This window comes from Lissotriton helveticus, chromosome 9 (genome assembly GCF_964261635.1).
Source record: "Lissotriton helveticus chromosome 9, aLisHel1.1, whole genome shotgun sequence".
Lineage (NCBI taxonomy): Eukaryota > Metazoa > Chordata > Amphibia > Caudata > Salamandridae > Lissotriton > Lissotriton helveticus.
The window spans coordinates 1,001,042,784-1,001,060,011 of NC_136070.1; the positions used below are offsets into that span (position 1 = coordinate 1,001,042,784).

Consider the following 17,228-nt stretch of genomic DNA (forward strand, 5'->3'; position numbering starts at 1 on the left):
TATGCTGCCATTTTCGAAAATGCACCCGGGCATTCCAGCTACAAAAGATTATTTTCAATTTACGTTTTCAGAAATTACACTCTGCGCGATGCATCTTCCGCTGGTACTCTGCCCTGCAGCTTTTCCTCAAGAAGTAGTGTGGGAGGGGGTGAAGATGTGCGCTGGAACAGCATATGGCGATCGCTTTTATAAACGAAGCTGCAAGTGGTGCGTGCGCCATATGGTTTCAATTATCGCGCCCGTGTCTGGGCCCGATAATTGAAACCATATGGCAGGAATACGTGTAATAGACACCAATAGGCCATGGGTGGAGAAATGCGCCCGCCTTTGGCCTATTGTGTGCTATTTTAAAAACAAACACGCAGGCAAAGGTCAATAGCAGGCCACAGAAGTAAAATACACGAACGAGTGTGTACAAATCCAGGGTCCATGTCAGAACCCCAGACAAAAGGACTCTGCCCTGCGCGAGCACTGCTGCGCAGTGCAACGCAGGGCACGAGCCCTAAAAATAAGTACTGTGCCCATTAAATTGCACAGTAATTCAATCTAATAAAGAATCAAGCTCATAGAGTCAAGTGTCAGATACGAGCAAGCGCATGCTAGAATGTATGCAAACATGAGGTCTTATATAAACAAATACAAATATCTCACTCAGGAAGTCAGACCATGCTGTTCTATAGGGCATTTATTTGGGCTTGTTAACATCCAGGATCTGAAAAACAAGAAAACAACTTATAGCCTGGGCAATGGAAAAGCAAGCACCAGCGTGGGCTATTTTATAGAAGGAATGAAAGTAACTTGGTACGTGTCTAACCGTAACGAACAGGAACGAACGATAAATGTCATGGATCCCATGTTCAACTGCAGTTGTTCTTAAGCCACAGCCCAGATCCTGGTGTACTGTTCACAGTCCATCGAAACCCCAAGTATAGCAGAAGTGAAGTAGCAAGAAGGTAAAAAATGCATCCACTTCCCATATTAAAAAAGTCTGCAATGATGGTTCATCCTAACCCCAAATATAGCGGGAGTAAAGTAAAAAGATGGTAAAAACTGCATATATCCCCCGTCCATAAAAGCATCCTGTGGGATGAGTCTCCCCGCATGTCAAGAACTACAAATGTATTAAAGACATTGTCAACAAAGGGGACTGGAGGGCATGAAGAAAAACAGCCCCCTCTCCCTCCACCCGACCAGGGACGGGAATGAGGTGAAAGTATTGTGAGTAGCTCATGGAAGCACTACCAAACTAATAATGCAAACAATGAAAAACCTCACCTCTGAGTTAGGCAGTTCAAACATAGTATGTTGTACAGAAAAACTTCAGTGAGAACAGCGCTACGCCATGTTTATTGGGAATTTAAATAACCACATCAAATTGCCACCACCGGCTGGAAACAGAAAGTCACGTCCGGCTAGTACGTGGAAAACTCAGTTCCAGACTGTGGAATGTTTAAACAACAACGTAGCAATGCAGAATACTAGTCAAAGCAAATGACACCCAAAATCAAAATTATTTTTTTTAGGGCTGAGGTAGTTACCGTAGGCCAATCAGAGAACCATGGGCCCCAATGTTAGAGAAAAAGACAGGTCACCTCTAGAGATAGCCCCCGCTCCACCCCCTTGGTAACTTGGCACGAGCAGCCAGGCTTATCTTCAAGGCCAATGTGTAAAGAATTTGCAGTTACGCTTGCAGCAAGCCAATAATAACACCACAAATAGACTCCACACGAGTTTCATATAAATCAAGTATATGTTTATAAAAAGATATACGACGCAACCACACAATACTAAGCCAACATATGAGTCGGGGTGATGTTCCCCCTAGCTTATTATTATTGAGCTAAACTAAACACTTATACGTAATCCTAATGTCGTAATTTGCAGTTCGTTATGCAATAGTCAGGCATTTTACAACATAAGAATAATGCAGATCGTAAAACGGTTATCTGGCGATAATTACTGTCACTCTAATGCAATGCATAGCGCAACAGCGTGGTAAACTGTAATGCCCCTGTAATGCAGTGCGTACAGTCCCCTTTCAGCTACTCTGTTGGGAAAAAGCAATGCAACGTGTAATACAGTTATCAGGCACTTCGTTATGCGAAACTAATGCGATGCAAAACACATATATCCAGCAGTTGGGTATGCAACACTAATACCATGTGTAATACGACAATCCGGCAGATCGTGATGCACTACTTAAGACAAAGCGTAACACATCTATCAGGCAGTTAGTTATGCAAACCTAATGCAATGCATAACACACCTATCAGGCAGTTTGTTAGGCAAACTAATGCAATGGACAATACATAAAACAGACAGTCCGTTGTGCAGAAATAAATCAATGCGTCATACGATCGTCAGATACTCCACTATGCAGAAGTAATGCAATACATAAGTTACTCCGGGACCGTTCACGGTGCCTCCGGTGTTCTCTCCACCACTCGTGCTGGTTTGCGGCGAGTCTCCGGCCACAGGTACTACCCCCCCCCATGGGTAAGATAGAACACAGTAAATGCAGCTTCGCACTCAGGCCCCGGTGCTGCCACTCCCTTGGCACACAGGCCTCTATCTAAGCCGAAGTAGAGGCTCGCACTGGAGGACAGAGAGAGAGGCCAAGAGCATCTCCCTCTGAGCCCGCACCCCGCCCCAGGAATCAACACATGTTACCTGGGGGGCGCGAACCCACTCTCCTTTCCTTGTCCCGGGACTTTGGCCTCTGATGCACTCTGACTTTACGGGCAATGGGAAGATCCCAGGCTGCACACTACATCCGCACTCAGAGTCAATCAGACTCACGGAACCTCCGGGTGCAAAATCACCAGACAACTCCTCACAAGGGTCTCAGGCTGACCACGGCACACGCACGCACAGTCGCTGAGACACACTTGATCTCCTGGTGCCCACAATCACAAGGCACCTCTTGCGCAGGTTTCAAGCAGTAGAAAGGACATGCACTCTGAGTCACTGGGACACACTTGCTCTTCTGGTGTGCACTATCACAGCCAATCTACAGAAAAGTCTCAGGCTGCCCCCAAGTACATGCACGCACACACTACGTCGCCGAGACTTACTTGGCTCCCCGGTACACACATTCACAGGATGATCCTCTCGAAGGGCTCAGGCTAGACAGAGCACACGCACTCCGCGTATCAGAGTCTCGGTTGGAGTTCCCGGTGCCCCAGATCACAGGGCACAGCTTGCGAAGGTCTCAGGCTAGACAGAGCACATGCACCCACGACGTATCTGAGAGCCTTCTCTGGAAACTTTTGTTTTCTTGTGTTTCCAAACAGGGAGCCAGCTCAACTCGGGCCCTTGGGGATAGATACTTCAGGACACAGCAAAGTCCTTCAAGCAAGGGGACACGGCACACAGCAAAGTCCCTACAGCCTTCCCTTAGTTAAACAGCAAACTGCAGGCCATCCCCAGATCACACAGCAAGAGCAGTCCTATCCAGCAGTCTCTATAGTTACTTCTTCCTTGGCAAAGGTTCCTCTTGATCCACAAAGTAGCTCCAGTCTTGTTCACACTTGATCAAGTCATTCTCCAAAGTTTAGGGGCTTCAGATCGTATAGTTATACCCCTCAATGGCTTTGAAGTCTTTGTGTTAAAGGGAGCACTGACCCCTGCTCAAACCAGTTCAGGGTGCCTCTCTACCAGTGACACCTTCTTCCTTTAATTAGTGGGGGTCTGGATGATTCTCAATCACTCAGCAGGAGATGGGAAAATTGTTTTATAGCACAAGTCCAGGCCTCTTCACCTCTAGGCCTACTCCTCCCTGACACTCCAAATGCAGGTCAGCCCCTGCTGTCTCACCTCCTCCCCTGGGTGAAGACATTCCCCAGATCCAGTCGCTTTCAAATCCAGCCAGTCAATCTTCAACCAGGCAGAGACCCACAGAAATGTTTAAAACACAAAAACGCCGCCACTTCTGAAAGGGTGGCTTACAAACACACAATGCAAAAACCATCTTTATAAAAAGAGGTGTTATTGCAGGGTTAAGAGGTGTTAAGGTGTTAAGAGTGACCCAACTTCAGACACCGATTTCATGTTCCCCTGAACAGGTAGAGTTTTTGAGTTCGTAGGTAAACTACTTATAGTGAACATGAAAAAGGCTAGAAAATCTGTGATATAAAGACCTATCGTAGCTGAATTGCCGCATTCTTATTTACAGGACTCTTTTATTGACTTGATTTTTTACAAGTGTTACACAGTGTTGTAGAAGCATGCGGCAGTAGGAGATTTCTTTGTTGGTAAGCACGTTGACTAGTGTGCTCATATGGATCTCTCCTTTCGAATTCTACATCTGCACTTCTTTTGGTGAAGGTTTCTTTGCTTCACATAAGGCACGATGACTGACAGAAATGATGTCTTCTCGCATTTGTAAATATCACAATTCTCTGAACCACTTTGTATTGATCATGTAATGTTGACAAACATTTTGTTTCATATTTTTTCAGTTCCCCTGAAGAAGGGATCCTTCGATCCCGAAATGCATTGGGATTCTCGACAAATTCAATGATTATATGTCAATGTAAGGACTGATTTGCATAACCTTGTTTCACTCAAGACATTTTATTTCATGTTTAATACTATGTATATACACAATATGAATGAGCAAAAAGCCATGTGAAAATAAATATTGACAAATTCAAAGTATTATAATTGCCTTGATAAAAGTTACTGGAATATCAAATATAAATTGTTTAAGCAAAAGAAAAGGTCTCAAAAGAGTGAGCAAACCACCGGTTTGCAATTGCTGTGCAGGCAGGGTCAGGTGATCAGGTTGACACTTGTAAAACAGTCTATACTTCCACAGGAGAGTAGCTTCCTCCTTCCCACCTAGCATGCCCCGTTCAAACAGCGGTTAAGAAATAATGGTATTGATATAAAGTTTTTAGCTACGAGTGCACAGTACAATCTTTAATGTTTTTGTCTTGAGTAGCTAACGGTACTGTTGCACCACCCAACAAAATGCAGTTCGAATCAATTTCAAATATTACTGACAACAAGGCTGATACCAAGACGTACACTTCAGCCCAAGTTGCTGACATCTATTCATTCATTTCAGACATACAAACCTTCAGTAAACAAAGTGGTTCAGTTCCTCAACAATTGCGACAACTGGAATTTCTATCCAAAAGAGTACTTAATCAAAAATTACACGCATCTACTCTCATTCAATACCACAAGGTACAAAGGATCCCCAGAGGTTTACGCTTACTCATCAAACCTATGCTTTTTAAATTTAAAATTTCAATTCAATAAACATTTCATGGAAAAGTGGTATGCAATCCTCAACAGGTGCTCGCTAGATCTGATCCTATTATTGGTAGAGGAATTAGCAAAAACTATCAAGGAATTAGAAGAAGCAATCAAGTTACTGACAAACAAACTAACTAGGCAAATCGAAACAGAAGAATGGGATGTCATTTTGAAAGAGCTCAATGACAAATTGGACAAATATGGAAAAGACACACAGGACCGAAAACTCAGGAAATACAAACAAGATACCATTGATTATAAATTAAATGAGGTGTACACTTGGGCCGAGGTGTACGCTCAACGTAGACCTCCCCAAGAGTGGTCACATCCTCACAGGAAAGTGTTGTCTCCGACCAAGAACTGACTACTTCTCCACAACCACCTAGGGTGGCAACTCCATCAGTGTCCATGGAAGGAAACGGAGCACAAGCTTCTGGTAGTGAAGCCATTCCACAGCAACAACCTGTTTTTTTAGCCAAGGGTCCAGTAACAGGAAAACCATCAGAAGCAATGGAATCGAAAATACTCGTCGCGGGAAAAGAACCAGTCAGCTCAAACCTACGGAGCAAGGGCAAACCCTAGTCATAAACATATCATCAAAAACTCTGATAAACAACAACTACAGATACTGGAAAAAGGGACTAGCTTTGTACCTACATACAGGAGTAATTGCTTTGACACGGAAATAAGTCTATTTAAATTCATGCGAACATTACGTTTGCATCATTTCTTCAAGAACATAGTACCAACTATGCCAGAGTTTCCACAAAAAGAGACAACTAAATTCAAAGAATTTAAACTACCCAGTACTTTAATGCCGCCTGTATCACATAAACTTCTTGACACTTTTGAAATACTGGTCAAACAAGATCTTCGAAAAATCAAATGGAATAAAAATATCCGGAAAAATACCAATAAGCATGAGGAAAACATTATAAAGGAACTAGCTAATGATTCTTCAATTACCATTCAATCGCCGGATAAAGGCGGTGCCTTGGTGATTATGGACACTGAATTCTATGAAGCAAAAGTGACAGAACATATCAGTGATGAGACAACATATCTAAAATTGGCACAGGATCCAGTAAAGGAAATTAAACATACATTGGAATTGATTCTGGATAAGGCAGTAGAAATGGGATGGATCAATCTCAACACAAAAGAAATTCTAACAACGGCATTTCCAAGATGTCCACGAATCTACATGCTACCGAAGATTCATAAAAATCTTCAAAACCCTCCATTCAGACCAATTGTCAGTGGGTGTGGATCAGTTTTTGAGCCTCTTGGGCAATACATTGATGAATTCCTACAGCCTTTTGTACAAAGCTGGACCACATACTTGAAGGATACATCTCACTTTCTACAGCTTTTACAAGAAGTAACTTTAGGTTCACACAATGTCATTCTATGTACCATTGATGCAACTTCTTTATATACATCGATACCCGTAGATGAAGGCTTGGAAGCTTGTGAATGGGCGTTACTGCAATCTACAGAAATAGCAGCTCACAAAGTATTTGTACTGGACTATTACAGTTTTGTCTACGCCACTCATACTTCCGATGGAATGAAGAGTACTTTCTACTAACCAGTGGAACTTCCATGGGGTTTGCAGGAGCTCCTGTTTTTTGCAAATACCTTCATGGCTAAATTTGAGAAGGATTTCATTTTGACAGATGCAACTTGGCGGGAGCATACTATTTTCCTCAAGAGGTTCATTGATGACATTTTTTTGTTATGGAATGAATCAGAAACAGTTCTGAGAGATCAAATTGCACAACTCAACACCAAAAACAGCAGGATCCAATTCACATTCCTCATCGACCACATTCAAATCCCATTTTTGGATGTTATGGTATCCGTAAAGGAACATAAATTGGAAACCGAAGTGTACCACAAACGACGGATCGTAACAACACTTTGATTTTCACTAGTTTTCACCCCAGGGCCTTACTCCAAAACCTGCCACACTCACAATTCTTACGAGCTAAACGCATTTCATCTACTGAACCAGCATTAATTGATGAATTACAGAACAAGAAACAAAGATTCACAGCTCGAGGATATCTTTCTAAAACCATTGAGCTGGCGGAGACGAGGATGCGAGGCATATCTAGAACAGAATTGTTACGAACCAAAGATATACCGAAGCAAGAAGGAATGGTTTGCGTGACAAAATACTCCACTCAATCTGCACAAATCAAGAACATAGTGCATAAAGGCTGGGAATTACTTCAGACAGAGGAAGATTTTAAGGGATTTTTCAAAGATCGACCGTTGTTTGCTTACACCAGAAGCAGGAACCTTAAAGAGATGGTTACAAGAAAAAAGACAATAACAGAGCAACCTTCTACTAGGCATCCAGGGATGAGAAGATGCATGAATTGTATTAATTGTAATAACATAATTGTTGGTACTTCCATCTTACATCCACAAACAGGGGCAAAATCATCAAAATCAGAAACCAAGCAGATTGTAATTCCACTCACGTTGTTTACAGCATCAAATTTTTCTTATTACATTTCTGTACCACGTCAGATCCTTTTCGTGAACACTGGGTGTATCTTTGCAATACTGTCATTACAGCACTGGAAGTATTGTAGATCTTTATCGGTGAATACTTCGCTAGGTTGAGGCAGTTTTAAGATCGCGGGTCATTTACCATACATCTCTGTACTTATCACTGTATGTACGGGTAGTCGGTTAAGATGAGTCGTTCAGCATAACGTTGCGGTTCATTGTTGTAATATGGCCGCTACATTGCAACCAGTTTGTATAGGTGATTTTAGTCCGTTTATTGGGTTTGGCACCAAACACGGAAGTATTTGATTCCGAGGCGTTGGGTTACATTCAGGTAGTACAGGATCTTGTGGAGGCACGAACCTAAGTTCAACAACTTTGTGAAGGTATATGAATGAATTTTCTTGGGTTACATTTCCGTTTTTCACTTGGCTATATTCAGATTGAGACTTAACGTCTGCATTTGTTCGGCAGGAGCGGAATATTTGTCACCGTTCAAACGAGGAGAGGTACTTTATTTAAACAGGCCGGTTGGTGTTACTGCAGGTAATCTTTCAGCTTTAGAGTTGGGAAGATAATCCTGATACCTGTACATTAGTTTTCTTAGTGAATACATTTGGTACTCTTGTTGCGGGGGGAATCGATTTGACAACCACATCGCGGCAGAGTGACATTTCGTGGCACTCAAGGTAACGATATTATGTTTAAAGCTTCTGGTTTTGGTACTTCAAGACCCTTATAGTTGATTTAGAACTATCATTTGCATTTCATGACCGCTTAGGTAAATGTAAATGTAAATGTGTTGGACTTGTAAAGCGCACAGCTGCCCGTGGCGTCCCGGCGCTGAAGACCGCTGGGGAACCAGTCCTGGCTTTCCCTGTGAGATGGTCCCTTCTGGGTATCTCCAAGGTGAAACCAGGCATCCCCGGCGTCTGTGGGGGGCCGTTGTAGAGATGAGGCAAGCTTAATGCCCAGAGTTGCCGAGTGTGATCCCTGGTTAGAGTAGGCACCGAGGCGAGAATTGTCGAGTCCGCTGATCCAGGTCCACGACCCTGCCGCGTCGGGAATTGAACCCTGGTCCCGGGCCGTTCTCTGCTTCCGGGTCTGCCGCCTCTAACCAGTGAGCCACACCACTCCACAAGAGTGACCCAACTTCAGACACTGATTTCATGTTCCACTGAACAGGTCGAGTTTTTGAGTTCGTAGGTAAACTACTTATAGTGAACATGAAAAAAGGCTAGAAAATCCGTGATATAAAGACCTATCATTGCTGAATTGCCGCATTCTTATTTACATACTCTTTGATTGACTTGATTTTCTACAAGTGTTACACAGTGTTGTAGAAGCATATGGCAGTAGGAGATTTCTTTGTTGGTAAGCACGTTGACTAGTGTCCTCAGATGGATCTCTCATTTCGAATTCTACATCTGCACTTCTTTTGATGAAGGTTTCGTTGCTTCACATAAGGCACGATGACTATGACAGAAATGATGTCTTCTCGCATTTGTAAATATCACAATTCTCTGAACCACTTTGTAATGATCATGTAATGTTGACAAACTTTTTGTTTCATATTTTTTCAGTTCCCCTGAAGAAGGGATCCTTCTATCCCGAAATGCATTGGGATTCTCGACAAATTCAATGATTATATGTCAATCTAATGACTGATTTGCATAACCTTGTTTCACTTAAAGAAATTTTATTTCAGGTTTAATACTATGTATATACACAATATGAATTAGCAAAAAGCCATGTGAAAATAAATATTGACACATTCAAAGTATTCTAATAGCCTTGAAATGCATTGGGATTCTCGACAAATTCAATGATTATATGTCAATCTAATGACTGATTTGCATAACCTTGTTTCACTTAAGAAATTTTATTTCAGGTTTAATACTATGTATATACACAATATGAATTAGCAAAAAGCCATGTGAAAATAAATATTGACACATTCAAAGTATTCTAATAGCCTTGATAAAAGTTACTGGAATATCGAATATAAATTGTTTAAGCAAAAGAAAAGGTCTCAAAAGAGTGAGCAAACCACCGGTTTGCAATTTCTGTGCAGGCAGGGTCAGGTGATAAGGTTGACACTTGTAAAACAGTCTATACTTCAACAGGAGAGTAGCTTCCTCCTTCCCACCTAGCACGCCCCGTTCAAACAGCGGTTAAAAAATAATAGTATTGATATAAAAAATGTTGCTACGAGTACACAGTACAATCTTTAATGTTTTTGACTTTCTCAAACTAAGCATGGTGTGATGATCATCCCCTCAGCTCGTCCAATCAGAAATAGGAGATTAATAAAGTTGAAACAAGTGTGGATGGTCCATGCCATTAAGAAAGTATAATTGAGGTCGTTTTTTACATTAGTTAAGGCAGTTGCAGCCAGAACACTGAGAGACCGAGATGCTGTCCGAATGCTTGAAGAAGCAGACTTAGAATTTTACAGCCAAATAATTAGAAGATTGCGGAAGAATCGAGGAGGTAATTAAAAATAAGAAGAAGATCTCAGAAGATTCGAGGAGGAAATTAGTATCAGAGAGGGGTGAGACGCAGGCGTTGAATCCAGAAGAGGTCATCTATCCGGTCCTGAAGAACTTGTCACCTGAACTTTCTAAGGGACCCATTAACTCTTGGCAGAGTGGTCTGATTTTCACACCATCCTAGGTAAATATAATTTTGTGTATTGTGTCAATGTACTTTCTCTCTCTATCCTGAGTTACTAGCCGTTGTGAAATCTTATTTTAAAATAGAATATGAAAAGAATGATGGTCTTTTTTTTGCAAAGTTTTATATAGCGCGAACTTGACCCAAATCGATCAGAGCGCTTTACAAAGCACCAGTTACGTTACATGAGGACACACACATTTTTTTTTATTTTTTTTTTTCAGATCAGATTTATTGGTTAAATGGCACTAACACATTTGATTATCATGCTGACAACCACACTGAACAAGATCCTGCCTTCCAACTTTCTGCTCCCAACGAGCTCTCCCGCCCCAAAGAAACCAGGAGTCCCTGTACCCGCAAGCCTTTATAGCCAACTGGCATAGTAATTCTCTGTCAGTTGGCCCTCAAGATGCTACCTCATAGGCATCATCCCTCCTAAAGTGTTTCTTCCTAAAAAGCACCTGTGTTCCTTTGAGTCGCAAATAAATATGAACCAGGCGACTTAGTCGTGTGGTTAAGTGGAAATGTTTTAGTTAACGGCACCGCGTGGAGCCCCCAAAAATAATGTGCAACACAGATAAACCTATAAGGCTGAATACGAATGTACTCTGGAGATCAAGTTGCTCTGCTTCAAGTGCAAGGCAAAGAGATGTCACTACAGTCTAACAATGCGCCAGCTTCTCCCACGTTACCATGGCTAAATCTTCAAGAGTCCAATGACAGTTGGTTTGGTTGGTGCTGGGAGGACCGCTTCTGTTCTACAATTTGTCCAGGAAGTTATCCAGTGCTGGGATTCCCTCCTTAAGTCCCTTACGTTTTCTTGTCTCAGCCACAACCTGGGATGGGCGGGCAGTGGCATCAAATGGGTCACCAGGCAGAATCTGCCAGTGGTCGAACACACACTGGGGGAAAGCTTGACCAGCTGTGTTAGACCTCAAGTCTGCTGTAAAACCAAAAGACTCGTTTACAGGTAGGTACGCTTTGACCACGAAGATTGGGGTGCCCATCACCTGGGATTCCTCAAACACATGGCCACGCTTCCTGTTCAAGACACCGTAGATTCCGTCAACCACTTGCTCGGGACACTGAATTTCCACCAGATAAATGGGCTCCATGAGTCTGGGCTGCGCAGTAAGGACACAGGCGTAGAGGCACCTCCTGGCTGTGGGAATGATCTGGCCGCCACCTCTGTGGATAGCATCAGTGTGCAGGGTCACATCGTGGACATCGAAGCGAACAGCGCGTATGTTCTCCTCACATAGAGCACCCTCTTTGGTGGCCCACTGGAATCCGGCCACCACGCTGTCCTTGATTTCGTTCAGGTACTGCACTCCTTTGGTGATGTCGGCCAGGATGTTGGGCCCGGTGCCGTCGGGGCCGAAGCACCAGATCTTACGGGCCTCGGTGACGTCCCACTCGTATTTCTCAGCCAAGTAGCGGGCACGGGTCTTCAGCTCCTGGCGGGCAGCCACGTCCCCCTTGTCGATGTCCTCGGCCAGGCCGTCTGGGAAGGGGCGCGCCTTCATGTACAGGCGGTTGTGCTTGTTGGGAGACTTTGAGAGGCAGAGCACGCTGGACTCTTCGGCCACCGTCTCGCGGTAGGACACCACAGGGTCAGATTTCTTGATGGGGATGCAGGCGTGGTCCTCCTCCAGATCCTTCAGGCAGATCTCCAGATGCAGCTCCCCGGCGCCGGCAATGATGTGCTCCCCGGACTCCTCAATGATGCACTGCACCATAGGGTCAGACTTGGTCAGGCGCTTCAGCCCTTCCACCAGCTTGGGCAGGTCGGCAGGGTTCTTAGCTTCCACGGCCACGCGCACGACAGGGCTGACGCTGAACTTCATCACCCTCAGGTTGTGGGCGTGCTCGAAGGTGGTGATGGTGCCAGTCTTCACCAGGTACTGGTCCACGCCGACCAGACCCACGATGTTTCCGCAAGGCACGTCCTCGATGGGCTCCACGTAGCGCCCCATCATAAGGATGGTCCTCTGGATGGGCTTCAGGTACAAGTCTTCCTTCTTGCCGGGGGTGTAGTTGGGCCCCATGATTCGGACCTTCAGGCCAGTGGACACCACACCAGAGAAGACTCGTCCAAAAGCATAGAAGCGACCCTTGTCAGTGGTGGGCACCATCTTGGAGATGTACATCATCAGGGGGCCTTTGGGATCACAGGTCTTGATACCCATGGCAGCCTCGTCGTCGGGGGGGCCCTCGTACAGGAGCTCGCAGCGGTACTTCTGGGCAGTGACCGGGGAGGGCAGGTGGATGGTGATCATCTGGAGCAGAGCTTCTCCGGCTGGCAGCCAGCGCCTCATGACCGCCTTCAGCAGCTGCTTGCCATCCTTGTCCTTATCCTCACTGTCCAGCTTGATCTCCAGTTTCTCGATCAGTTTGGCGGTCTCTTCTTTCTTGAAGTTCATGATGGCATCAAACACCTTGAAGATGGGGTCCAGCACCAGCTGGCAGAAGGACCTGGGCAGTTTCTTTCCATCTGCGTTGGTTGCGGTCTTGCTGAACTTGTCGTTTGCAGGATCAAAATACCTGTCTCCCCAAAGTTTCTTCATCATATCTTCGACCTTCTTGGCACGCTCTGGGGCACCAAGCTGGGATCACCCTTGGCAGCAAACTTTGTGACATACATCTCTGCAAACTGTTTCAAGGTGAAAGCCCAGCCGTGCAGGCCAGAACCGAAGCCGACAGTGCCAAGAACTGGATCAATCATTATGTTGCCCATAGGGCCAGCCTCCCCTTCGCCATAAGTGGAGATGATAACGTTGACGTTCTCCACAATGCGCTGGAAAGTCTGGTACAGCTCCTCAGCTTCCAGCTGCAGCTCGAGCAGAGCACGGTCCATTTTGTTCATCATCAATACTGGTCTAATCCTCTCGGCGATGGCCTGACGCAGGACAGTTTCAGTCTGTACACAAACCCCAGAGACACAGTCCACGACGACCAGAGCTCCGTCTGTGACACGAAGGGCAGCTGTGACTTCAGAGGAGAAGTCAACGTGTCCTGGGGAGTCGATCAGGTTGATGAGGAAACCAGTACCGTCTTTAGACTGCTTGATGAAAGCCAAGTCTTTTTCTGACAGGGCATAAAACAGAGAAATGGCTGTTGACTTGATGGTGATGCATCTTTCTTGCTCGTCCTTTCTGGTGTCGGTGAAACGAGTCTCTCCTGCCCTTGCAGAAGCGATGATTCCAGCTTTGCTGACAAGGGAGTCAGTGAGTGTGGATTTCCCATGGTCCACGTGTGCTATCACTGACATGTTTCGGATGTTAGCCTTCTTGTCCATGATGGCCCGGATCTGGTCTACGGTGAAGTTCACCATTTTGGCGGATGGCGGTGGATTCTCCTCAGACCGGGAACGGAGAAGGAAGGCGGGTTGGACTGCCTGCCTCGCTCGCGGGACAGACAGGCGGAAGAGCGACACACATTCATTTTTGTTAGGCACAGGGAGATTAAGTGATTTGCCCAGAATCACAGGATGTTCAGCATCATTGCCGAGACTCAAACCCAGTTCCCCAGATTCAAGGTCGACCGCCCTAGCCGTTAGGCCAACACCTCGGTTATGATAGAGTTATCACTGTAATTTGTTTTGCTCATGATTAATTAGATAAAAAACGAAATCTTAACTTTCCCGAGTCTCTGGTCATTTAATAAGATAGTCAGGTGAATGAACTTAGTTCAATTCACCAATTAGATCCATCAGTAAAGGAGAAGGCTTTGGATCAATAATAGACTAGAACAAGCACTGGCATAGCCAATAGGTCTCGCCTTTCGGACCTTATAAGTATTTAGCCATGCAACAGCTGATGTTGTTGCACCAAGAATATTGTGCTGGATAACTAAACACTTATAAGGTCCCAAAGGTGAGACCTATTGGCTCACATTTACGTGAGTTTAAGCTATTAGCATTGTAAATGACCATGCCTTTTATTTATGTTTTTAAAACTAAAACATAAATAAAAGGCATTGTCATTTACAATTTTTGTTTGTGATTGAGATTTCTTTGTATCCTGCAGGTCACTAGGTCCGAATCCTTTGAGAGAAATCTGTGTGTTAAGCACTTCCTGCTCTGATTTACGCAAAATATATTGGTCACAAATACATGAATGTATTAAATCACTGACTACAAAGAACTATGCATAAGTTCCATGCATAGATTCCATTGTTAGTCAGAACTCCCTCCCAGCAGTGCACAGAGAGCCGGAACCCAAGAGTCCTGTGGTTAAAATGAGGAAAGTCAAAAACAGACACATTAAAAGATTTACTCTTAAAATACACTAATGTCATACCCCCCAGCCTTGCAGAATGGGATGAAGGGCCCCTGAATCTCCCATTTTACACAGTTATTTATGAACGTTGGGGTGAATGCTGACCCCCTGAAAGGGTTGAGGGGTCTCTGATGGGGTGGACCACATGGGCTGCAAGGACTTGTGCTACGCCCAGGGCCACTGAAACTATCCGGCAGGGACATCTAAATTATGTGGCATGAAAAACGCTAATTTTGCGACATAATGCAGCCCATTGTTTTACAGTTTTATGTATTATTTTGTAATTATGCGATACAAAAGGGGATGATGGACGGAGCGTTTGAGCAAATCAAACACTCACCCCCAGTCAACTGATCTGGGTTTAATCCATCACCATTCTTTAGCTCACTCGGCCACCCCAGTTCAGACATGGCTATATGCAAATCAGTCTGACCCTGTGCCTTATGGGAACAGTCCAGCCCGAACTGCCAAGCCATGTCTTCCCTGGACCGGAAACAAGCATCCTGGGACCGGTTTCGGATTCATAATCCTCATCAGCCAGGCTATCTTGAATCCAGTGGCCAAGTGAGCAAGAGACTCACGTCTGAGCATACCCTGCCACACTTAGGGCGAACAAAGCGATACAAAAGGGGATGATGGACGAAGCGTTTGAGCAAATCAAACACTCACCCCCAGTGAACTGATCTGGGTTTAATCCATCACCATTCTTTAGCTCACTCGGCCACCCCAGTTACAACGTGAATCCCTTGCTCACTTGGCCACTGGATTCAAGATAGCCTGGCTGATGAGGATTATGAATCCGAAACCGGTCCCAGGATGCTTGTTTCCGGTCTATGCAAGACATGGCTTGGCAGTTCGGGCTGTACTGTTTCCATGAGGCACAGGGTCAGACTGATTTGCATATAGCCATGTCTGAAATGGGGTGGCTGAGAGGGCTAAAGAATGGTGGTGGATTAAACCCAGATCAGTTGACTGGGGGTGAGTGTTTGATTTGCTCAAGCGCTCCGTCCATCATCCCCTTTTGTTTTGCCTTATTTTGTAATTATTACACAAAGTATTACAGTCTGGGTTAAAAAAAATCACATTATTAGTACCAGTTGAACAACCAAATAGAGAGATGACCAGTTAACTTTTGCGAAGGGCCTTCCACTATGCGCAAACACGTTGCCGCATTTTTAGTAAATTTTGATCTGTTTGAGTTAGAACCACTTTTTTTTTTAAATCCCCATATTATGCATCAGATGATGGATTATGTGGCAAATCAATAACTATGCAAAAAAATGCAGGGGTCGCTGAGTTGTATGACTCCAGTGGCCCTGGTTACGCCCACATTTGCTCTATTCCCTATGAACCAAGCAGAAACACTGTGCAAAGGTGTACATGCTTCATTTGTTCAAAAGTGCAAAATGTATGCAAACCATCTCCAAGCCTACGTTTCACAGGGAAGGGATGATCACCATTTTTGGTGACCTTCGCTATTCAGAGGTTGAAGTGCATACAAAGTATGGAAACTATGATGGGTGTAATGAGGCGGGCTCAGCGAATTTTGGGGCACGACAACAAGAAGTACAGGAACTGTTAGTGCAAAATTAAAGAAAATTGGGAACCTCGTTCCCATTAGACCCTGCCCACTCCGACCACTGTCTGTATTATGTCTATTGTACTAACATCCATGCATCATAGACTCCTGTTATCAGAAAAGAGGCGTAGGTGTGCCATTTTCACACACGTAGGGGTGATTGTTATGGCTTGCAGGTGTGCACCACTGCATTCTTGAAGCAAGTTCTTCAGACCGTGATGACGTGTCGGAGGCAGGAAGGCAATAAAGCACTCCCAGCTGCTGTGCTGTTGAGTACAAACCGGTTCTGGCTCATCCCCACCATAAAGTCTGAATATCTAATCAGCGGGCTCAGATAAGGAGTTTTTGTTAAACAAGGGCATGACAGGGAAATGAAGAGCATAAACAAAGACCATCAAGAGGCGGGAAAGAGGGGGTCGGCGGGGGCGGGTGGGGTCTCACACTGCCTTTGATGGTGAAGTGGAAAAAAGAGTTTGCAATTGTTGTGAGAGAGAGGGGGTTCAGGAGGTGAGTGCATGTGTGCGCAGTCTGCTCATTTTCAAGCACTGCGCCCGTTCTCGCTCCCGCAAGGTGGATGCCGCCACAAGCACGAGTGTGTGCTCGTAAATTAGCAGAGCGACGGCTAAAGGCCCTCCTAAGCAGTGCATGTGCGCTGCGTAGGAGAGACCTAAAAATGGATGAGCAAATGAGTCTGTAATTTAAGCCTTAAATTGACCCCCGTGGTGTGGACTAGCCGATATATGAGTGAATGTGTTTATGGGCCCAGATGAATGCATTGTGATAGTTTTAAGCAGGTTGGTAACCAGCTGTATCAGTAGGCATGTATGAAGAGCATGAAAAAGAACAAATAGAAAAGGTAGGAGGTGCTACAATCCACAGTCTACATTACAGCATGTCTTCCA

The 17,228-nt window shown here is 44.7% G+C and overlaps 1 protein-coding gene and 1 pseudogene across 2 annotated transcripts in view; both read right to left on the bottom strand.

The window, feature by feature from the left end:
* The window catches only part of LOC144783115 (F-box only protein 17-like), a 97,578-nt gene that overhangs the window by 79,069 nt on the left and 1,281 nt on the right, over nt 1–17,228 (bottom strand). The window lies entirely within an intron of this gene.
* Nucleotides 10,901–13,893, bottom strand: LOC144782137 (elongation factor 2 pseudogene; annotated as a pseudogene).